General features: G+C 38.4%; 1 long non-coding RNA gene across 3 annotated transcripts in view; it reads left to right on the top strand.

Annotated features, from left to right (window-relative positions):
• LOC104006211 (uncharacterized) overlaps window positions 1-24,174 on the top strand; it is a 103,427-nt gene that overhangs the window by 14,191 nt on the left and 65,062 nt on the right. For 2 of the 3 annotated variants that reach the window (XR_002943617.3, XR_010156346.1), the window contains exons 4-5: window positions 17,073-17,186; window positions 19,904-20,040. This is a non-coding gene — a long non-coding RNA (uncharacterized LOC104006211). Of the gene's footprint in view, window positions 1-17,072; window positions 17,187-18,136; window positions 18,307-19,903; window positions 20,041-24,174 lie in introns of all 3 variants that reach the window. The other variant, XR_010156345.1, reaches the window with a different exon arrangement.

Genomic DNA, 24,174 nt, shown 5'->3' with positions numbered 1-24,174 from the left:
ATAACATCCCACACTCCAGACTAGTTGACTCCAGGGCTCTGATTTTCTACCTGTCTGGGGTCAGGATAAGATAATAGGAAAGCACCATATAACACAGGAACTGTGAGTAATCTAGTTTACTAGGAACAGGAGATACACTCAGGAGATTGGTAAATTGTCGGCTGGAAAGATAATCTAGGCTCATATTGTAGAAGTCTTTGAGTGACAAGCTGAGAAAATTGTATTTGATTTGATAAGAAACGAGAATCCAATGGAGGATTTTGAGCAGAGCTTACTGTTTGCATTTAGCTCTCTCTCTCTCTAGGTACTGGGTATGTGTATGAGTGTGTGTGTTCTCCATGATATATTCTTATAAGAAAAAGAATAGGGTCTATTAGATTTTCTTTGCATAGTGCCACTCACAACTGTGTGCACCTAAGAAAGGCTTTGTGGAGATGAGGATGATGAGGAAATTTGGGAAAGTTTATTAGACCACAGGGCTTTGCAAAATGTCACATTCATAAAGGGCCCAAGCATTCCTGAGAGGGAAACATAAAGATTATCAAAGAGAAAGTAGGCAATGCCAGTAAAAATGGAATAGGTATTTACCCTGTGGAAGTCTTTAGTTTTAACTGGCAGAGACTAGATGGAAACTGAAACAAATCTCAGAGTTTCATGCTCTGCTGACAGCAGAGATGTGGTTCAGTTAGCTTCTTGCCGAGTGTTTAAAGGATGCTGAAACTCTTCCAGTTTACAGTACATTTGGCAGCTCCCTGTTGGATAATCTTTTTTATGTGTATTCTGTTTAGAAGTGAATTCTACACCAGTTATTTTAAGCATTAGTTTTTAAATCTGTTGCTGTGTTAATTATAGCAAGGACAGCAGCAACACAATAATAGGCTGATGGGAATGTTTTATTTAATGAATCAAGGAAATATCCACCAGGGCTGTATAGAAATGGCAGTGGACTGAAAATAATCAAATATGAATGGGTTTAGGTAGCCAATGGCACTGACAGCTTATGAAGCTGAACACCAGATTTTTTTTTTTCCTGTGGTAGTTTATGTGAGAGTCACTGAAGAAAATAACCCTTGGCGTGATTATATTTTCTTGTGGAATGTAACTAATTTCACAGTGGAATAATTTTGACAAGAGTTCTTAGTTTCCTTCCATATGTTTTATTTCATTTTTTTAAAAAAGAGGCCTTTGCCCTGGCACATTTGAGTGCTATTGAGCACCATAGGAAAACTTTATTTTTTGTGCCAGAAAAAAAAAAAGAAAGGTGAGTCATGGTAAATTGCTCTTACACAACTGCATGCTAGCATGAAGACCTCAAAACCAAACAAAGCAAGAGGCCATCTTGACTCCTCATCAAGGTCTGAAGCTAAGTGAAAATTATGGGTGAACATTTAATATTAAGTTCCACACCTTCCCTCTGCCCCTGCAGACCAGGTATATAACCACCTTTGTTTTAAAGACAGGTGGAGGAGTTACTGTGTTTTCATTCAAATACATAAACATTTGAAAAGCCATAGCATGAGAATAAGTGGCTGAAGTTATAGAAAATTAAATAATTTTTACCCTTTTCCTGTAAAAAGTTATCCTACAACTTGTATGTACAATATGTAAGGAGGAAAATAAAGGATACCTAGCAGTAGTACTGATTGATGTTGGATTTTTTGAAGGGCAGGTCTTTCATTTCCTTGAATTTTCCATTGATTTACTTCAAAGTGTCATTTCTAAATAGCTTTCTGGGACTAGGGATCTTGGCATGAAATCTTCAGTATGTTCTAGGATACTTTATTCTGGCACTTATTTATCTTATAGATTAAAAAGAAACTTAGAGCCTTAAATGGTTGGTTATGTGAGCTTGCCTCTTCCACCTCCACCCCATACACATAAACACACATACATAGGCACACACACACACACATCTTTTCCTGCTGATATTTTTAAATTGTACTCCGAATAAAAACCAATTGTCAGGCCTCTGAGCCCAAGCCTGCACGTATACATCCAGATGGCCTGAAACAACTGAAGAACCACAGAAGTAAAAAATAGTCAGTTCCTGCCTTAACTGATGACATTCCACCATTGTGATTTGTTCCTGTCCCACCCTAACTGATCAATTGATCTTGTGACATTCCTTCTCCTGGACAATGAGTCTCAGAAGCTCCCCATGGAGCACCTTGTGACCACTGCCCCTGGCCGCAAGCCAACAACTTTCTTTAACTGTAATTTTCCACTACCTACCCAAATCCTATAAAACTGCCCCACCCCTATCTCCCTTTGCTGACTCTTTTTTTGGACTCAGCCCGCCTGCACCCAGGTGATTAAAAAGCTTTATTGAGCACACAAAGCCTGTTTGATGGTCTCTTCACCCCTACGCGCGTAACACCAATCTGCTGAATAATTTCTGCTTGTTGTAAAGGTAGAACATAATTTTTTTCTCTACTTTTTCTGAGTTCTTAACTAGTCCCTCCAGTAACAAAAGATAGATTAAGAGGAGAAAAACAAATAGAAGTTTATTAACATTTAATCCTTAGATACACATTCATTCTAGATATTCACAGAAATTAGTCAATCTCAAAGATGTGGGCTTAGTTCAGGCTTAAATACCATCCTCTACTGAAAAAAAGAAAAAAGAGAGTTGGAGGACCAGTAATGTGGCGGTAACCAGGAAAAGCATGGAAAACAAGGGTAAGGTTTGTTATGCAGATTTAAGTCAGTGCCTTGTCTATTGATAACAATCTCTAATGATTTAAAGTCATTCGCTCCTGGTACAGAGAGGAAGACACCCTTACCAGTGGAGATTTTCTTTATAAATGTAAATTTCCCTTTACAAAAGGGTAACCTCTACTCTATTTTTAGGGCTTCTCATGTGTCTGTAGTACCTTCAGATAACCAGCTCAAAATAATCCTTATGCTAAGGAGTCATATTTCAGGGTGGCATATTCTGGTCTCCTACATAATTGTTGAACTAAATATCAGTAGAATAGGAAAAAGAAGAAGTAGGGCCACAACAAAACAAAGCTGTAAATGCTGTTAAATGTAGCTAATACCAATGTAATCATTAATATTTAACATGAATTTAAGCCCAAAAGAAAAAATAAGCACACAATAATTCATTAAAAAAATTTGTGGTTGATGTTCAGTACCTGGTAAGCTAATGTACAAGAGGCATGAAAAGTTGAATAAGATATCTGCTCTTGAGATCCTCAAAGTCTGATAGCAAATGTAGAAAGAATTATGACGTAGTATGGTGAGTTCTATAATAAATTAAACCTGCCTTTGCAAAAATTATAACAGTGGGAAAATTATGACAGTGAAAGAGATCTGACCTAACCAACTTCATCTTGCTTTTAGCCTCTAAGCTGCCCTTGTTCATTCCTGGGAGGAGGCCAAGCTAACTTTTGGAGGAATTTCATTTATACTTTAACTTTGAAACAAAGATGACAACAGTTTCTCCTGACACAAAATCCCTCCTGGCCTGGGAACCAGACTGCCTTTGAAAAACTAACAAATTAGCCACAAGATTAGAAATTACAGCTCAGGAGTCATGCAGCCAGAGGCCACAAGATCACCAACCCCCCCAGTTGCTCCTATAGACAACATTACTATTGTAAAACCTAAGCTTGGTGTTTGTGGTATTTCTTAGGAAGTACATTCCGATGGATCAGCTGGCGCCACCTAGACTGGTGAACTGGCTCATCTGGTCTTGTTGTCCCCACCCAAGAACCTACTCAGTGCAAGAGAACAGCTTCAACCCTCGCAAATTAGCTTTAAAAAACCCTAGCCTCCAAATTTTCAGGAGGCTGCTTTGAGTAATAATAAAACTCTTGTCTCTTGTTTAGCTGGCTCTATGTGTATTAAACTCTGTCTTGTATTTCCCTTGTCTTGATAAATCAGCTTTATCTGGGCAGCAGGCAAGAAGAACCAGTTGGGTGGTTACAAAATGAATAGTTCACAGGCAGTGATGGGGCTCACATCATCCCAAAATATGATTGTAGGAGACCAGCATATACAACCCTAAAATATGCCTCTGTGGCATATTATTTTGAGAAACTGCAGACATAAAAGCAGCTCTGAAAAGTTGATCCTTTGTAAGAGAAATTGACATCTATAATGAAAATCTCTATTTGTAAGGGTGTCTCCCTCTCTGCACCCTGAAGAGAGAGATGAGTAATTGGAGAAGATATTGACTTAAATCTGCATAACAAACCTTATCTTTGTTTAAGGTGCTTTTCCTGGTCATATCATAACCAGGCCTTTCCCCACATCCTTCTTTCTTTGTTTCAGAGAACAATGGTATGTAAGCCTGAAGTTTAAATGCTTTTCTTTGAGATCTACTCTAGAGAATTACTCATTTCCTAGCTGTCTCATATAAAAATATACATGTTAATAAACATGTTTATTTTCCTGCTATTAATGTATCTTTTGTTAGAGAGAGTCCCACATGAGAAATACGAATTGTAGGGAAAATTATTTTTTCTCCCCTACAGCAACTAGAAAGTAAGGAGGGTTATTAGTAGCAGAGTCAAAAAGAAGAAAGCATACACTGGAAAAAATTGTAACTCATATAAAAACAAAACAGATCTAATTTTCTTAATATGTAAAAGGTTTCCATAAATAAGACTAATTACCTACTAGAAAAATGTGAAAATTATATAAGCAGATAATTCATTAAAAAGAGATACACATAACCCTTAAAATATGAAAAGGTGCTGAACTTGAATCATAATGAAAGAAATAAAACATAAAATTACACTGCAATAACATCTCTTACCTATAAAGATTGATAAAGATATGTAAGTTTGATACACAGTCTTATCAAGAATGTGGGAGAAATGTGAACTTCACATACTGCTTGAGAAAGTATAAATTGGTACAACACATATGGAGAATAACTGAAAATATTTACCATAATTTTATACTCTCTGATGGAACAATTCCAATTTATTCTGTGAGTATACTAGTATGTTTTTGCAAAATGATATATGTGTTACAGGAAAGGGGTCCCAATCCAGACCCCAAGAGAAGGTTCTTGGATCTCATGCAAGAAAGAATTCAGGGCAAGTCTACAGTGCAAAGCAAAAGCAAGTTTATTAAGAAAGTAAAGTGGGCCAGACATGGTGGCTCACGCCTGTAATCCTAGCACTTTGGGAGGCCAAGGTGACAGATCACTTGAAGTCAGGAGTTCGAAACTAGCCTGGCATGGAAAACCCCAAGTCTACTAAAAAAACAAAAATTAGCCAGGCATGGTGGTGTGCACCTGTAATCCCAGCTACTCGGGAGGCTGAGGCAGGAGAATTGCTTGAACAAGGAGGCGAAGCTTACAGTGAGCCGAGATCGTGCCACTGCACTCCAGCCTGGGCAACAGAGCTAGACTCTGTCTCAAAAAACAAACAAACAAACAAACAAAACAAAATAAAATTAATTAAATAAATGAAAGTAAAGTGGTGAAAGGACAGCTACTCCATAGACAGAATAGGACGTTCCTGAAAGTAAGAGGAGGAACGTGTCCACCCTAGTTATAATGCTTGTATATATATGTATGTATATATATACATAGGATAAAAATAGATCTTGGGGAGATGTGCTCTGCTACAAGAGTTTGTGATAAAGGACTAATTTTATTAATTACTATATTTTGCAATAATTGATACTATTATCTTTAAAGCAAAATTATGAATGCCTTTGTTCTCCAGATAGCAGGATATCTGGACACTCCCAAGTCTGGGTCTGTTTCGTAAGCATTATTAATTTGTTCCCTTAACCATAAACCTCTAGAGGCTAAGGATGCCTCATTTTCTGGAAATGCAGCCCAGCAAGCCCCAGACTCATTTTCCTAGCCCTCACTCAAAATGGAGTGGCTCTGGTTCAAATGCCTCTGACATATGTACAGGACTATTAATTCCATCATTGCTCGTAATAACAAAAGTTAAAAATCATTTAGAATTTCATAAATAGGAGAGTGATTAAATATACTATACTACAACCCTGACATAAAATACTATACAGCTATATGGGAATAATGCTATACTCTCTATACTAATATGAAAACACCTCTCTCCAAAACACAATCATTTAGTGGAAAAAAGCAGTGTTCAGAACACACTGCATAGCACCCTACTATTTGTGTAAAACCAGAGCAAACTTGTCTTTGCTAATTTATGCATAAATATTTTTGGAAACACAAAGTCAGCCAACGAGAAGTGAAAGGGAACAGCATGAAACAATAGTGCAAAGGAGACTTTTCACTACCTGCCTCTAAATATGTTTGGATTTTGGACTATGTGAATGCAATATCTTTTGTAATTGCCTAATAGGATTTTTTTCTGCCAACTGCACACACAAAATCAATTCACTGAGACCACAGTATTGCACCAAAGAAAGAGTTTCATTGATGCAAGAGGAGCTATGCTGAAGATGGGGTTATTACTCAAACCAATCTCCCCAAAGGCTTGGAGGTTAGGGTGTTTCAAGTATAGTTTGGTGGGCATGGGGCTAGGGAATGGGTGCTACTGATTGGTTGGGGATGAAATCATAAGGGTGTGGAAAATGGTTCTCTTGCGCTGAGTCTGCCTCTGGGTGGGAGCCACATGACTGGTTGAGTCAAGAATCACAGATCTGGGTGAAATCAGCCAGCCATCAGAAATGCAAAAATCTGAAAAAACATCTCAAAAGACCAATCTTAGGTTCTATAACAGTGATGTCATCTACAGGAGTAATTGGGGAAATTATAAATTTTGTGACCTCCTGAACAATGGCTGGTTATATTTTAGCAGATTTAGGCTCCCTTCATAATGCTAGCCTTATGGCCTTTCATTAGTTTTACAAAGGCAGTTTAGTTTTGGGGAAGGGCAATTATCATCCTTGCTTTAAGGTTAAACTATAAAATAATTCTTCCCAAAGTTAGCTTGGCCTATGCCCAGAAATGACCAAGTACAGCTTGGAGGTTAGAAGAAAGATGGAGTCAACTATGTCAGATTTCTCTCACTGTCACAATTTTTCAAAGGTGGCTTCACTATTTGAAAAAATGAAATTTTTTTAAAAAAGAAAAAGAGGAGGGAATAAATACTTCCAATCTTGGCAGTCAGGAAAGCCTTTAGAAAGGAAGTGGCAGTTGAGCTGAATTTTGGAAGATGAGCAGTTCAAGCAAAGAGGAAAGAGAAATGAATGGCATGAGGAAATACTCAGAAATATGAAAATATGTGGAGGGTCAGCAAAACCATAAAAAGACACTTGGAAGGAAGCTTCAAAGAGCAAAAAAGAGAGCAGTGATATATAAACAAAGGAAGTGGAAAGCTCCTGGAAGGAGGGCATGATCATTAGCATCAAAAGCTGCCAGGAGGTCACCTAAGGCTGCAGCACTCCCGCCGTTTATCTGCAGCTTATCTGCAGTTGATCTCCACTTTCTGCTCTTGACTTTTTGCCATTGGACACTGTGGTTAAAGGTGTTGGTTTTGTTTCTAGTTTTGCTAACCAGTGATTTGCAGATTCTTTGCTATCAATGTGTTTCTTTGTTAGGCACTTGGATAATGAAAAAGGTAACAGATATAACAGATGACTTTAAAAATTTTTAAATCTATTTTGTGAGAAAAAATTGCATCAGCTAAAGAGCTTATGGACAATTAGAACGCAGGATACCTAAAAATGCAAAATAGTACAAACAAATTTATGATTTTCATAGCACTTAGTTTGTTAAGATACATTACAGGGCTTATTGAGTGGTAATCAAATGAGGTAGCACACATAATAATAAACCGTCATGGAGTACGGTATGAATAGAAGGAATGCTGATGAAGACAATAATGACGATGCAAACATAATGATAATCTCGAAACGAAGGGAACATTTCACCCTAGCTCTGTGTTTTCCTTTGTGCTTAAGCCTGTTCCTCCCCATGCTTTTTCTTCAGAACGTTCCATAACTGTGTGGTTAAATGGATAAAACTGGCCAGAATTCCAAAAAAAGCTTCATGAATTTATGTTGGGAAAAGGAGCAGGGCATTCAGGAAATAAGAAGAGACTGGATGATGTTGACAGAAGGAATAGCAGGAGCACAACTCTAGTTTCCTGAAAGGGTGTGGCTTGTTCTAGCCCCAGGGAATGGGAAGAGTCTGCAGTTCTGACTGATCGTAAGCTAGGGGTGCTATAGCGGCCTGATCATTTCACCTTTCTCAATTTCAACTTGATTACCTATAAAACGACAAGATCAGTGGTTTCAAATTTTTCTTTTACAAGTGCAATTTTATTTTTCTTAGGTAAACTGTGCTTAAAAGACCAGTAGATAGAACAGTGGTAGGAGTTGCTCTGGCTGGAGCAGGTATGGGCAACCAGCTGCCCTCTTTTCTCACTGCCTTTTGAGATGGCCTCTGAATGAAGCACCATAATCCAGTAAATGAGGGAATTGGACCATCTTATGGCCCATTCAAGTTCTAGTTTTTTTTTGTTTTTGTTTTTGTTTTTGTTTTGAGACAGAGTCTCATGTCACCAGGCTGGAGTGCAGTGGTGCGATCTTGGCTCACTGCAATCTCTGCCTCCCGGGTTCAAGTGGTTCTTCTGCCTCAGCCTCCTGAGTAGCTGGGACTACAGGCACACGCCACCACACCTAGCTAGTTTTTTTTTTCTTTTGTATTTTTAGTAGATACGAGGTTTCGCTATGTTGGCCAGGCTGGTCTCGAACTCCTGACCTCGCGATCTGCCCACCTCGGCCTCCCAAAGTGCTGGGATTACAGGCATGAGCCACCGTGCCCGGCCTCCAGTTTTTAAAATTGTCCATGGCTTTAGTATTCTGAGAGCACTGAAAAGGTGATTAGTCAAAGGATGAGATTATTCTAAAAAACATTTCTCAATGTCTTCTTTGATCATTTCAGTAGTATTTCAACTTTGGATTATAAAAAAGCTATTTCCTTGGGCATAATGGTGGTCTAGGAACCCCGATAACCTTACTGAGATACCTATATACCAACCTCGGAATCTTATAACTGAAAGATACATGGGTTGGCAGTTATATATTATATAAACCTCAAAGGCAAATACAATGCGAGCTGTTTAAAAGTCTCAACTTAATATCAAACTATGCTTATTGGCATTATATTATTCTCCTATAATATATGCACAGGAAAGTACATTATTTTATAACAGAGAGCAATGTATCAAAAAGCTAATTTTCCTCACAGCATAGATAGTTCTCTATATTTCATTATGTCACACGCACAGTGAAAGGTTATTGTGTTAGTGTGTTAGGGTTCTCCAGAGAAACAGAGTCAATAGGAGATATATATATTATTTCCTATTATATATGTAAGTATATATATAAATATTTAGGTTGGTGCAAAATTGTTTTGGACATTACTTTCAATGGCAGTAAGGGTTTTGGACATACTTTCAATGGAAAAACCTCAATTACATTTGCATCAACCTTATACACACACACACACACACACACACACATATTCACACATATATATGAGATTTATATATACATATATAATTATATATATGTGAGATTTATTATAATAAATTGGCTTACTTGGTTATGGAGTCTGAGAAGTCCCATGAAGTCCCACGATCTGCCATCTGCAAGCTGGAGACCCAGGAAAGCCAGAGGTGTAATTTGAAGGCCTGAGAACTGGAGAGCTGATAGTGTACATTCCAGTCTGAGTCTGGAAGAGCACTAAGAGCAGGAGAAGATTGATGTCTCAGCCCCAGCAGTCAGCAGAGATTGAATTCAGCCTTCCTCAGTCTTTGTTTCATTTAAGCCCTCAATGGATAGGACAATTCCCACCAACACTGACGAGGGCCATCTGCTTTACTCAGTCCACCCATTCAAATACTAATCTGTCTCTCTTTCTTCTTCTTCTTCTTTTTTCTTTTTTGTGTTTTTTTTTGTTTGTTTTTTATGAGATAGGGTCTCACTTTATCACCCAGGCTGGAGTACAATCTTGGCTTACTGCAACCTCCGCCTCGCAGATTCAGGAAATTCTCATGCCTTAGCCTCACCTAGTAGCTGGGACTACAGGTGTGCGCCACCACATCCGGCTAAACTTTGTATTTTTTAGTACAGACCGTGTTTTGCCATGTTGCCCAGGCTGGTCTCAGACTCCTGAGCTCAGGCAATCTGCCCACCTCGGCCTCCCAAAGTGCTAGGATTACAGGCATGAGCCACCACACCCGGCCTTCAGATGCTAATCTCTTACAGAAACACCCTCACAGACACCTCCAGAAATAACGTTTAATCAGATACCTGGGCATTCTATAAGCTCAGTCAAGTTGACATGCAAAATTAACCACTAGTCATGAAATTCAAAGCTTAAATGTAGTTATGATTTGTGGTAAACTTTTAGGCTATACTTAATCAATCTACATTGGTTTATTATAAAGAGATGGTACCACCCTAATAGTTTGTTGATTCATATTTCTAACCCTTACATGGTGTTTAACTTAATGTTGGTAAGCCAGCTTCTTGCTTTCCAAAAAAATAAAATACGTCGATGCTGCCTAACTGCAATTAACCAACATTCTTAAAGCATTTGCCAAAATGGATTGTTTATGAGAACTCATGGTGCTCAGCACTCACTTTCTTCAATAAAATCAATTGAAAAGGTCTAACTGTTGGTGAGTGAAGACTGTGGCGGCTTTAGCTGCCTTCTGATTGCTTGGGCAGATGTGTGTCAGCATGCTTTCTCTTCTTCTGGGGAGTGAAGTCCCCTTATGTGTGTGCCCAGGACTGGCTCCTGTTCCTGGAATAAATACCATCATGTTGTGCAGTCTTGCAGTTTCTAGTAAGTGCTGTGCATGATTGGCATGTCCTTCAGAAAGCGGCGAGCCTGGATAGGAGACAGAAGGGAAAGCGAGAATGATATCAATAGCCTCCAAGGGGATTTATTTTAAAGCCTGCCATGTTGTCAACATTGTTTCAATACGACAGCTGAGGCTTTTGCCAAGTATTGAACATCTGACCCCATTTGGCTCGTCACTTTAAGCTGTGCCTTTTTCTAAATGGAAGGGCTGACCCTCCGAGAAACCGTAGTCTGTGTTTGGTTCATCACTGAGTTCAAGATGATTATCTGAAGTTTGTTTGAACCTCAAGGGAGAATAAAATTGAACTGAAAATCTCACCCCAGCAAATTTCCCCAGTGATGTTTGGCCCTTCAGCTTTTGCTTAGAAATGACATAAAAGCAGCTTTTGTCCCCTGGTCATTTGGGACTGGATGGTAGATTCCAGGCATATCATATGCCATTCTGGTGATAATCCAGCAGGGAAAGAAATGTATTTAATCATTTTTGAAATGAGAAATAGGACATGGATTTTAATTTCAGCTTAAATATTAAGTTGTGTTTCTTTTGCTGATAGATATTGTCATATACAACAGTTTATGCATTTCAACTTCCAGAGACTGAGAATTTTCCTACTAAAAATTCAACAGCTAGGATAAGTGAAATCTAAGCTTTCAGAAATAGTCAATAAGAATGCAAACTTTGAAGTTAGACTTGGGTTTAAATTTTGATTCTACCACTTCTTAGAGACGAAACCAAGAGCAAATTATTAACCTCTCTGAACTTTGCTCTACTTATCTTTAAAACAAGGTCAACAGTGCCCCCTTTATAGGCCTGAAATAAAGATTATATAACCTCTAAGTATAGTGTCTGGATCTTAGTAAATTCTTTATAAATGGTGACAATTTTTATGTAATAAACAGAGAACACAGTAGATATGTAAAATATGCAATAAGCCTATAAATTTGTTTTATTCATATTTGCCACTAATCCTTCCAAGGTAATAGATCTTATTAAAAACAATAATTACAGTAATGCAATGATACCTTTGGAGGGATATTATTTTACTAAACATTGCCATTTTACTTTATAAATGTTTAAAAGAAAGGAATTGTGTCTTTATACTTCACTGCATATTGTAGGTACTTGCTATGTTTTGCTCTAAAAAACTGACATACCACACTATCAACCAATATTTTAACAATTTTTAAATAACAGAACTTTATGTATAATATTAAGAAATGAAAGCCATTTTTATCTTGGAGATTATAATTTAACAAGTTTTGATCTTCAAATTTTTGTCTTCCTAAATGAAGGAACATTATCATTCTTTGAATTGTAAACAATTACACCAGGAATGAGGAATAGTCCCAAGCTGGCTGTGGAATTTGCAGTAGTATTGAGATGGCTTAATCTGACAGTTGAGGACCAAAATGTGTTAACTAGCTTTGTGGCATTTCAGCTAGACTATGTGGATAACTTTCCTTTCTAAACATTTATCTGGTGATATCATGTATCCTCATATAATCAAATCAATAATAAAATAGGAGTGGATTAGTGGGTTGGTTCATGACTATTCACATCGTTTATTTAGCACAGTAAGATGCCATATATATTTATATATATATATATATATAATTTGTTGTGGTTGTTTGTTTGTGTTTTAGACAAGGTCTTGTTCTGTCACCCAGACTGGAGTGCAGTGGCATGATCATGGCTCACTGCAGCCTTCACGTCCTGGGCTCAAGTGATCCTCCCACCTCAACCTCCTGAGTAGCTGGAACCACAGGCATGTGCCACCATGTCTGACTGATTTTAAAATTTCTTGTAGAGAGGGGATGTCACTATGTTACTCAGTTTGGTCTTGAACTCCTGGGCTCAAGTGATCCTCCCACTTCAGCCTCCCAAAGCACTGGGATTACAGGTGTATGCCACTGCACCCAGCCAAGATGCAAAATTTTAAGTATTTAAAATTTTCTGTATTTAAATTGGTAGTTCTAGCCCAGGCATGGCAGCTCACCCCTGTAATCCCAACACTTTGGGAGGTACAGGCAGAAGGATCACCTGAGCCCAGGAGTTTAAGGCTGCAGTGAATTAGGATCCTAGGACTGTGCCACTGTACTCGAGGCTGGATGACAGAGTGAGACCCTGTCTCATAATAACAACAAAAATACATCTGTACTTCTAACCATAATTTTTTTTCTTTTTAAATTCTTTAGTTTAATTATATGGTTCTGTCAATGAAATGGGGAAGCAGTAAAAATTGAGTTAAAAATATTAATTTTAGGGCTGGGCACCATGGCTCACACCTGTAATCCCAGCTCTTTGGGAGGCCAAGGCAGGCAGATCACCTGATGTCAGGAGTTCGAGACCAGACTGGCCAACATGGTGAAACTTTGTCTCTATTAAAAATACAAAAATTAGCCAGGTGTGGTGGTGTGTGCCTGTAATTCCAGCTATTCAGGAGGTTGAGGCATGAATATTGCTTGCACCAGGGAGGAGGAGGTTGCAGTGAGCTGAAATCATGCCACTGTAATCCAGCCTGGGCAACAGAGTAATATTCTACCTAAAAGAAAAAAAAAGATATTAATTTTGATATATTAGGGGAGGTAGCAGAATTTGAGCTATTATACGGGGTACAGCAAAGCTAAACTGTCTGATTTATTGTATGGCTAGAAATGCAAACAAAGTCAATTCCAAAAGTGGTGTTTTCAAAATACTTAGAACAAAGCTATCAATGGAATAATAGCTTCTTGGGGAGGCTCCTTTTAAGAAAAATATCCATTAGAATGGCAGGTAGTTTTAATGCATAAACAACTTTATTCCTTTATAGTCACACACCATGCTGTTTTATTTAAGAACTTGGTCTTTTTCTGAATACTAGCCCTATGCTACTCACTTTCACTATGTCACTCCAATAGAAAACTGAAAATTATAAAATAAAGCATTAGAAACTCTTTTAAATTTTTTATCAAAAGAAAACTATTTGTTATTAGCAGCCAATGATTATGTCTTCCTAGTCAACCTTAAACATGAGTCGACATGGATAGGAAAATAACACAGTAGATGCCTTGATTGCTTTTAGCTCTCTGAAAATAGGCACTTAATTTCCTTCACAGAAAAAAAAATTTTTTTTCTTTAAAGTTGACTAGTTAAGTGTAGGAGTAATCAAAGCAGCCAACTCTGGAGCAAAAGGCAGTGACTTACGATTTGGTCCATTTACTTAGTGCATGAATTTGTTTTCTAAACTGTATCATGGGGTAATAATAGGACTGATAATCATAAGTAGGACTGTAAGAAGGATGGCATGAAAATATTTGAAACAGATGATGGTGCGTGTGTTTAGAAAGACTAGAAGAAAGGCTAGTGTCTTTCAGGTTCTGTGTATGTTTCTCTGGATTTAATTTCAACCTCTCATATTACATTTTTTATTTTTAAAAAATTGTATGTTCTTAGGAATTCAGAAACTAGACAGTCAACATTTCCAGCTGAAGTCAGTTACGTGGTAGACATTCTCTGAGCTCATGCTAAGATATTTTTCTTTTCTTTTTAAAATCTTATGTCTTAACCATTTTCTCCTCTGACATTTGTATTTCTATCACCTTAATGACTTAAGGAATATAAACTGGACTTATTGTTTTGCTGAATGTCTGATCATTCTAATGGCACCTGACTTATCCAAATTTCCCCAGAGAAATGACTAAATTCAGTAGGAAAATTATTTCATTGGTCTTATGCATCACACATAAGACAGTAATATTCTTTCTCTTTTTAATAATATCATTACTTTGTTTATTACTTCTGTTAATTTCACTGAAGGCATTTTAAAAAATGAATTATACTCTACCTATCTCTTCATAACTGTGTTCTATTAGTTTCTGAACACTTCTCCATTTAATCAGGGCTGTTTTGAATACCTCTTCTATTCTTATTCTACTAAGAATGCCTGGGTACTTGAAAGATTAACAAATAAATAAATAAAACAAATTTAATCATAACTAAAACCTCATTGAATTTTTTATACTCTTTATTAGTGGGTGTGATCTCAAAGGGGTCTTGTTTTATCTCTCATAGAAAGATGGAGTTGATAAAGAAAGTTGTAATTCAAATTCTGCTAAAATTAATCTTAAAACAATTAAAGTATTGTATATTGCACAATTAACTGTAGTCTAAATCTCTGCCATACTTTCTGGCTTACTCTCATAGTGTAATCAGCACAAGCAATATAGATCATGCCTACTATGGATTGTTATAAAATACATGAAATGGCCAGAGAGTATACAATACCACTGGCATGCATTTTTTTTTTTAAGATGGAGTCTTGCTCTTGTCACCCAGGCTGAAGTGCAATGGCACAATCTTGGCTCACTGCAACCTCTGCCTCCCGGGTTCAAGCAATTCTCTCTGCTTCACCCTCCCAAGTAGCTGGCATTACCAGTGACTGCCACACACCGGGCTAATTTTGTATTTTTAGTAGAGACGAGGTTTCGCCATGTTGGCCAGGCTGGTCTCGAACTCCTGACCTAAGGTGCCCTGCCCACCTCGGCCTCCCAAAGTGTTGGGATTACAGGCATAAACCACAGTGCTGGACTGCATTTTTATAAAATTACTTCTCCTAAATACATCCTGTTAATAGCATGAGGATGCTTCATACCAATTTTTCTTTCTCTGTGCTTCAGTATTTTTTTCTTTCATTGTATTATTATTAGTGTGTACTAAGGAGTAGCTCTTTCAAATAGAGTGGTTTTTTTTTTTTTCAGCTAGAAATCTTGGTATCTCCTGTTCTCCCCTTGATCCGCTCTCCTTGTATGTCTGCTGTTTCTCAACCACCTCATACAAGGATAAAGAGATGGTGGCCTCCTAGAGCTTTTAAGAGTCTTTGAATGAATCTTAAATTGTTTAGAGGCTTTTCTCTCCTATCTAGAGTCTTTCGAAACTGTGACTCAATTTTTTTCTTGTTTGTACAATCAGCCCTTTGTCTTTGGGGGTTCCACATCTGTAGAGTCAACAAATCAGATTGAAAATATTTGGGAAAAAATTTGCATCTGTACCAAACACGTTCAGACGTTTTCTTCTCATTCCTTAAGCGAAACAGTATAGCAACTATTTACATAGCATTTATATTGTTAGGTATTATAAGTAATCTAGATACAATTTAAAGTATATGGTAGTATGTGAGTAGGTTATATGCAAATACCACACCATTTTATATCAGAGATTTGAGCATCTGTGGATTTTGGGATCTGCAGGAGCTTCTGGAATCAATGCCCTAAAGCCCATGGATACTGAGGGACAACTGTACTTGGAACTGATATGTGTTGCTTGGAAATTAAAATTCCTAGTCTAAAGCTTTAAAAGTGGCTAGCCTAATAAAAATTTCAAGGTCACTTTTTTTTTTTTTAAGAAAACATACCATTACCTAACACGGAAAAAGAATTAGTTTACAAAGAAAATATAGACAAATTTGGTCAAAGATATTGAGGCAAGGAAATAAAAAGGAACCATGAAAAGCTGAGCTAAAAGGATGTTTTCCAATTTAGAAAAAGAGAGTCATCTTCTAAAATCCTTTTGAAAATAGTGCAGAAGCGATAAAGTATATAATTATTTCTCTACTCTAAAAATGGTATATGATTGAAACAACATCATATTCTGGGGGGAAGAAAACCCAAATCACTTCAGTTATATTTGTGCTTTGTTCTTATAAGCCATTTCAATTTGCTGAAGCCAGAGGACTATTAACCTAGTCTCTGAAATTTTGAAGTGTCCTGAATCCTGTTTTCTGTGAACAACTAAAACTCGATTATATACATAAAGTGAAATTTCAATAACTGAACATATGATTGTAAGATCTTATGAAGGGATGATAATCAACAGAATTAATGAGAGTGTTTAATTTCATGCAGCAATTTTCACAAAAGGTAGAGCACAACAGTAAACTCCATGAGTTGCATTGTAATCAAGCTCCTCTTGTAATGAATGCAGGCCCTTAATTTATTGAAACTAATTTCGAAATCATGGTACCATACATGCTGTCTACTGTAGAAATAATTTATAAACATTAATTGCAGGAAAGAGAGGATCCATTTGCTTCAAAGAGCCCATCAGCAAGCTGTCCTTCCTGTTTTATCAGTAAGCAAAGCTGAGAGCAAATAACAGATGGGACTGTCCCTTGGTGGTGGCGCAGAGCATGCATGAAATATAGCACAATCTTCCTCCAGTGTGTTATGCTTTTAACAGTGGAAGATCAGAGCAGGAGAGGTGTGGGCCAGGATGAATGACTGTCTCTGATGAAACATTCTTTTCTTCTAGCAAGATTTCTGTAGCAGATTGAGCTCTGGCAGTTGATCTCAGTGGCTTGATAGAGTGTCATTATAAAAACGCACCTGGAAGATTCTGTGGAAAAGACAACCTCAGAAGACCAAGGTGAATCCAAGGCCTGATCTGGACTCTTAATGGGTGGTTAAATTCTAGTTCCTTTAAATAAGCATCAAAGACGCCACAAAACCACAGATAAAGCTGCCATAGACAGCTATATTTGGTACTCATTTATCATTTGTCACAAGTATTTCATCCTCTTGCAATATTTTTTTCTACTTAGTACTTCTACAAGAAGGTGAGTAGTTGTGCATTTGATGTGTGTTGGGGGGTGTGAGGCTAAAATCTTCTGCCTCTGTTGTTTGTGTAACCACACTGAAGACTGTTACTAGGGCTGTGGAAGCTGGATTTAGTATATGTTATTCCTAATGGAAAAATCTATCAGCCCCACTTCAGTTGCTATTATTAAACAGCTTTTAGTCAGTCAGATACGAAGTGATCCCCAATTCCACTAGTAGATTCATGCTCCGTTCATTATCACTGTTCACAGTAGCTTTTCTAAATGTTTTTCACTTATCCTGGGTTTCTAAGTCTGCCTGATTCCTTCAGCTTTGGACGCTGCTCTTATGTCCTATTGAAGTGAAAAGATCAAGGCTGCCTGATCTCCTTTAACAAACAACTGTAACCTGCACCTCTTTGATTTACGATATCATTGTCATCATTAGTCCTTTTTCTCTCTCCTATTTTAGGGAAAATATTACCCTCTTCTTTTAAAAAGTTAATCCACACACATGCTCTTAATTTTACCCATTTCCATTCATTCTTCAATTATCCCCGTGATTACTGAAATATTCAGTCTTTTTCTCTTAAGTGCATTCTCTAATTGACTTGATGAATTTATGTCTTATAAAGAAAAGAAACAAAGCATTACTTCCAAATCTGCATTGCCCTTCAAGCTACTATCTCCTCTATTTCTATGAAATTTCTTAAAAGATTAGTCTGTCATCATTAGTTCCTGTAATTGTTCTTCATCTAATTTACTCCTCTTTTTATTGCAGTCTCACTTTCTGCTCCCCAGTCACTTGAAACTGTTCTATCAAAGCATCTAATTCCTAATCTATCAAACACAGTCGTGATCACTTCAGACTATTAGGCATATGAACACTCTTTCTACATTGAGTTTTCAAGTCTTGGCAGAAGGCACGGCTTCATGTCCAAGGATGAAGAGGTAATATGCTTTGTCTTTCTATACTAAGGCAGAGAGGACAAAGGCACATAGCCTTGGTTTGACAAGTCAGATGGTCCCATCTGGGGATAGAGGAAAAACGATCCACAGTGCCACAGTAGCAGCAGCAGCAGAGACTGGAACAGAGGTGATAGTGCTAGCTAGAGACTCTGTGGTGTCCCAATCTAGCCTTTTCCTATGTAGTGTTTCTTGTTGACAAATCTCCCTGGGTTCCCACTGACTTTCTGAGCCTTCCTGGCTAAGTTTCATATAATTCTGTGAACTAACTAATATCTTTGCCATAAATTACTTGCTTGCCTTAATTGAAACATATTTGGTTTATCTTCCTTTGAACTAAAGACCTCATTAGTACAGAAAGTCATACTTTGGAATCAGTTTAATGTAATAGAGTTTTAGGGAAAGTGGAGTGAAAAGTCAGCAAGTGGAATTGATTTTCAGACTGGGGCCAAAAGGGGCAAAATTCCATTTGTCCTCACAGACACGATCCTGGTAGCCCATCCTATGCCATGGTGAAAGAGCTAACTAAACAGTGCCTTTGGTCCCTGTAATGAAAGGCTCTCTTAGAATGAAATGCCTATTCAAGGCGAGGTTTTGGGGAAACCAAGTTGCCACCGTCATTGAAAAGATGAAAGACTGTAGGGATGCAGCTGATGTTTGGAGGGCACCGAATAGCTTAAAAAAAAAAAATAGGCTGGGCGCAGTAGCTCACGCCTGTAATCCCAGCACTTTGGGAGGCCGAGGCAGGCAGATCACGAGGTCAGGAGATCGAGACCATCCTGGCTAACACGGTGAAACCCTGTCTCTACTAAAAATACACAAAATAGGCTGGGCGTGGTGGCGGGCACCTGTAGTCCCAGCTACTCAGGAGGCTGAGGCAGGAGAATGGTGTGAACCCAAGAGGCGGAGCTTGCAGTGAGCCAAGATGCGCCACTGCACTCCAGCCTGGGTGACAAAGCGAGACTCCGTCTCAAAAAATAATAATAATAATCATAAAAGATAAATAAGTTAATCTTCTTAAATTATTGATTATGGCAAAGACTGAGTTCCTGGAACTCTCACAATCCTAACAGAGTCTCAATTCTCTCTAATTCTTTCAACTTTCACGTAGGTGAAAATCAAACTCCAAGTCTGATATTATGATTGCCAAATTATACTATCAGTTGATTTTAGAGTCTTGCCGGTCCTTGTATGAGAAAGTGAGAGACAGCAATGCTCAGAAAACTATAGGACTGGAGGATCCTAAGCATAAGAATTAGACAATGTGGGGTGATTCCAAAGCCTTGAACTCATAGCCTTTTCCCCCTCTGTAGTTGTGTGCTGGAGCCAGCTCTTGCCAGCTCCTGAGATCAACTGCATTTATCTCATCTCTACTCTGTGTCCATGATATGTTGACAATTTGAAGTCAGTTACAAGTATTTGAAACGCCACAATCAGGGCTGTCCCTAACCCCCTTGCCAGAGAATGGATTGTTAAACATTTGCCAGTGCAGTACTGTTAATGGCATCACAGAAGTGCATCCTCCCTTCTTCGATGGAGGTGGCTTTTCTTGCTTGGAGACTGTATTTCCTTTCTTTTTCAGAGGCTGACTTTGCAAGAGAGAGTCCGTTTACCACTTAGAACCGTGAACACCACCCCCGCCCTCATTTATCTCCAGACTTGAACTAGTGGTTAAATCCCAACATGTCCCAGAGAAGTCAAATGCACTGTAAAATCTGGGTGAGAAGATTTCTTTCTTTTGATCTTATGACAACAAAACTTGGGACTATATGTACTAGTAATTGACCTTGGACAGGTAACGTGTAATTTTTCAAAAGAATAAATGTATCACTCTGAGCTTCTATATTGAAAGAGTTACCCAGAGTGGCTACAGTGGGTCTGATTCTTGGCTCATTTGCTTGGTTATAATCTGGGTTTCATGAAGGCTTGGGATAGTGAAGTTGTGATCCTAGAAATCTCTTAAATAATGCAGGGAAGGGTAGCAAGTACTCTGAGTTGGAATTATACATAAATCACCTTCATCCTAATTTATTACCCAAGATGTCTAGAAGATAATTTCTTTACCAATATCTTGAGGAATGTATTGGTGAAGGGAGTTTTGAGGAGAGTTTGTTCTACTGTTCTTCCTAAGCTGAGGATGTTGATGGCAGATGCTTCAGTTGACATGGTTTCTCTGATTGAAATGAAAAGGAAACTATTCTAGGGCAGCAGAGGCCAAGTAGCAGCATTCAGAGGAAGGACGCAAAATCATTGTGGTTATCATAAAAGGCAGCAGGGCAAGCTCATCAGCAGAGTGTTATGTATTACAGAAATCTTTGGTAGTAGTTCACCAGTCACTGGGTCTCTTGACTGAAATAGATGATAGTACATTAGTCCTTCTTGATTTGTGTTATGGAAAACACCCCACACCTGGGAAGTATAGGTCTGACCTGGGTCATCATTATGGGAAGTTGCTCATTCTCTCCCAATTCTCAGACCTGAGTTAACGCCATAATCAAGAATTCTTTGAAGATGGACTCAGCAATAATATCACTTGTTTGTGCAATAAATCTTCCCAGCCTTCAGCAAAGGATCTTTGGCTATTGCAGATATTGCAGATAAATAGCTTTTAATCTGGTTTGCCTATTCTTTGTTCGGGGGTTTATTCAGAATGGCTAGAAAATGCTGTCCTTTTGGAGAAAAAAATTCCAAAGAGCTACTGCTGTTTTACACCAATGATCTAGCAAACAGCATGAATAGTGATATTACATTCTAAGGGTAATGTGCTTTTAGGGGTCAACATTCACATAAACATTTTCAGGTACCAAATGTTACTGTTTTAACTTTGTGACAAAAATAGACTGCTTGCATTTTAGGTCATGCTGATAAAATACTTCCTAGAATCTGGCTACACAGACATTTCATGCCAGGTATTATTTATATGTGAATAGAATGCAACGGAATGTGAATAGAAGGCAAAGGAGCTATAAAATTCCATATAGTAAAAATACATACAGTAAACATGCCCTGGAAAACAGAAATAACCAGAGCTTTGGGATATTGTTAAACACCAACTCAGAGCTATCCTGATTCCTGGAGACTGAGAATAACACTGTCTCTACTGATCAGAATGACAAATTGTACATCAGGTTATAAATTGAGTTTTGATCTCAGTTGGCCTCTAGGTAGTCCAGTCTTGTGGTAATTTTTCTGAGGATATGACTGGAATAGGTCTCTTAAGCAATTGGCAGAATCCCCAAATGGGTCTCTGCACCATGGAGTAGGGCCATTGTGATAGAAAATGCCAAGCTTCTGGTATTGCCCTTACCTACTAAAGCACTAAAATCCAAAGAAGTATTGCATTCATAGATGAATTACGGAAATTAAAAATATCATTAAAAGCCTGAAAGATGTTGGGTTGATGATTCTTTTTGTGTCTCTATTTTGTCCCGTGCTTAGAAGATGTAGCGATACTGAGCGATCATAAATTGTACCCCTGGATGGTCATTTAACAAATATTTATTCAGTAGCAACCAAGATTCATGCTTTGTGCTAGGTGTCAGGGGTAAAATGATGAGCAAATCTTGACATGGTCTTTGCTTTTGTAGCACTGATAATTTAATGGTACAAACTGGACAGTCACTGCTCAAGATAATTCTATAAGCTTGTGTTACAGGGGAACCCTCTGTTGTCCTGGGGTGTGTGTGTATCTGTGTGTCTGTGTATGCAGGGAGTTTTGGAGGAGAAAATGGGAAAGGTAGGAAAAGTCTTACTTCAGCAAGTGATATTTCAGATGAGCTCTAAGGCAGAGGTAGGTGTCAAAGAGCACAGACAAAGGAGTCCGTGCAGTGATTCCATAGCAGGAGAGAAAAGTGTGCTTGAGAAGCGAATGGAAGACAGTACACCTGGAGTGAGGAATGTGAGGTTAAGAGTGACCAAGAGGAGCCTGAAAAGTAGACAGGGACCTGAACTTGCAGGATTTTCTCTGATCTGAATAGCAATGAGAAATCAAGTGTGTGGCTTTAAACAGGGACGATATAATATCATGATTAGACACGTAAAAGAATACTCTGGGTGCAGTATGGGTATGAACAGAGAGCAGCAAGGTATGTTATTGAATTGTTGCAGTGAGAGTTTGTTGTATGGATATAGAAATAGGTAGATAGAGTTATGAGACATTTAGGAATTAATATTAATAGGACTCATGATTGACTGTTGGTGATGGATTGAACACTGGGTGTGAGACAGTAGAAAATGTAAAACAGTGTTCTTATATTTCTGGTTTGCATAGCAGGATATACATAAATATGTATATATATTCATCGTGTATATACTGAATGAGAATAAGATTGGGGCCAATGATCTTAGACCTATAATATTTGAGGGGCCTGACACACATTCATATGAAGATGTTGAGTGAGAAATTAGACATGAGGATAAATAATAGGAACTGGTTTGGTGATGAAATAAACATGGAAGTCATTGGTCCATAGATGGGAAATGAGGTCCATTATGTGGAGAAAATGCAGACGGAGGACAGAAGAGCCCGAGGCTGTGCACGGATAGACATTAGCACATGGGGTAAAAGTGCCCTTTGAGAAACAAAAATAAAATCCTAAGTCCCTAAACCAACTGAATAGACCCCTTCTTGGCCAAGGGGACCTCAGAGAAACCTTAAAAATGGAGTTCACAGCCATGACACGATGGGAGGTCAGATGTGCCTCGTATACCTCCTCCCTTGCTAACCGCCACTAGGTTCTCTTCCCTAGGTGTTTAACAGAAACCAGCCCTTTTGAAAGATTCCTTCTGCCACCTATAGGAACCAACTGCCTGATGCTGCCCCTCCCTTTCAGTTTTTTTTTTAAATTTATTTTTTATTTTCATTTTTTGAGATGGAGTTTCACTCTTGTTGACCAGGCTGGAGAGCAATGACACGATCTCGGCTCACTGCAACCTCCACCTCCCAGGTTCAAGTGATTCTTCTGCCTCAGCCTCCCGAGTAGCTGGTATTACAGGTGGCTGCTACCACACCTGGCTAATTTTTTATTTTTAGTAGAGACGGGGTTTTGCCATGTTGGTCAGGCTGGTCTCAAACTCCTGACCTCAGGTGATCCACCTGCCTCGGCCTCCCAAAGTGCTGGGATTACAGGCGTAAGCCACTGCACCTGGTCCTTTTCACAGTTTTGACACAGCAACTGACCAGCATTCCTTCCTGATAAGAGACCATTGACCATGAAGTGCTCCTGGGGCCCGTCTTTGTAGGCTGCCACATAGAAGTTCTTTGTGTCCTCTGGTTCACCTTTTGATGTATAAGGTCTAATTGTAATACATTTAAATGTTAAGTCTTCATCCCAGAGTGAACATGGGATGCATGTTACACATGCTGTGCCTCCCCTTTGTGAATATTTGTATCTCCTTCTATGACCTGCTGAATATGTATACTTAGCCACCCTGTTAGCCATAAATCCATCTTATTTTTCCTATCCTACCCTCTACATGCCTGTTTCCAGCTTCTAGCCAGAGGCTACACTTCTCAGTCTGTCAGAATGGTCGCCGGCAGGCTCCAACCCTTCATGAGAAGAAACTTTAAGCTCTCCTTTCAGATTTATGAAGTTAATCACTCTTCAGTTGACACCCTAAAGTGCAGTCAGTAAAGTGTGATGCACTCAGCAAGGACTTACTAAAGGTTTATGGGACTAAAAACAAAACTGGTAAGAGGAAAGAGCACCCTTCAGGCTCTCTGACTTCTTGCCAGCTTAGTCTTGGGTTTGTTTTTACTCTTTAGCTCCATTGCAATGTTTGGCTGGATTTCTCTGGTTCTGATAATCTTGGGTATTAGGTATTTGATGAGGTAATTCAAATAGTGTGTAAAGT

The sequence above is a fragment of the Pan troglodytes genome, chromosome 3 (assembly GCF_028858775.2).
Source record: "Pan troglodytes isolate AG18354 chromosome 3, NHGRI_mPanTro3-v2.0_pri, whole genome shotgun sequence".
In the NCBI taxonomy this organism is placed as follows: domain Eukaryota; kingdom Metazoa; phylum Chordata; class Mammalia; order Primates; family Hominidae; genus Pan; species Pan troglodytes.
Note: the sequence above shows the minus strand (reverse complement) of the source record. Positions and strands in the feature narration are given on the sequence as shown.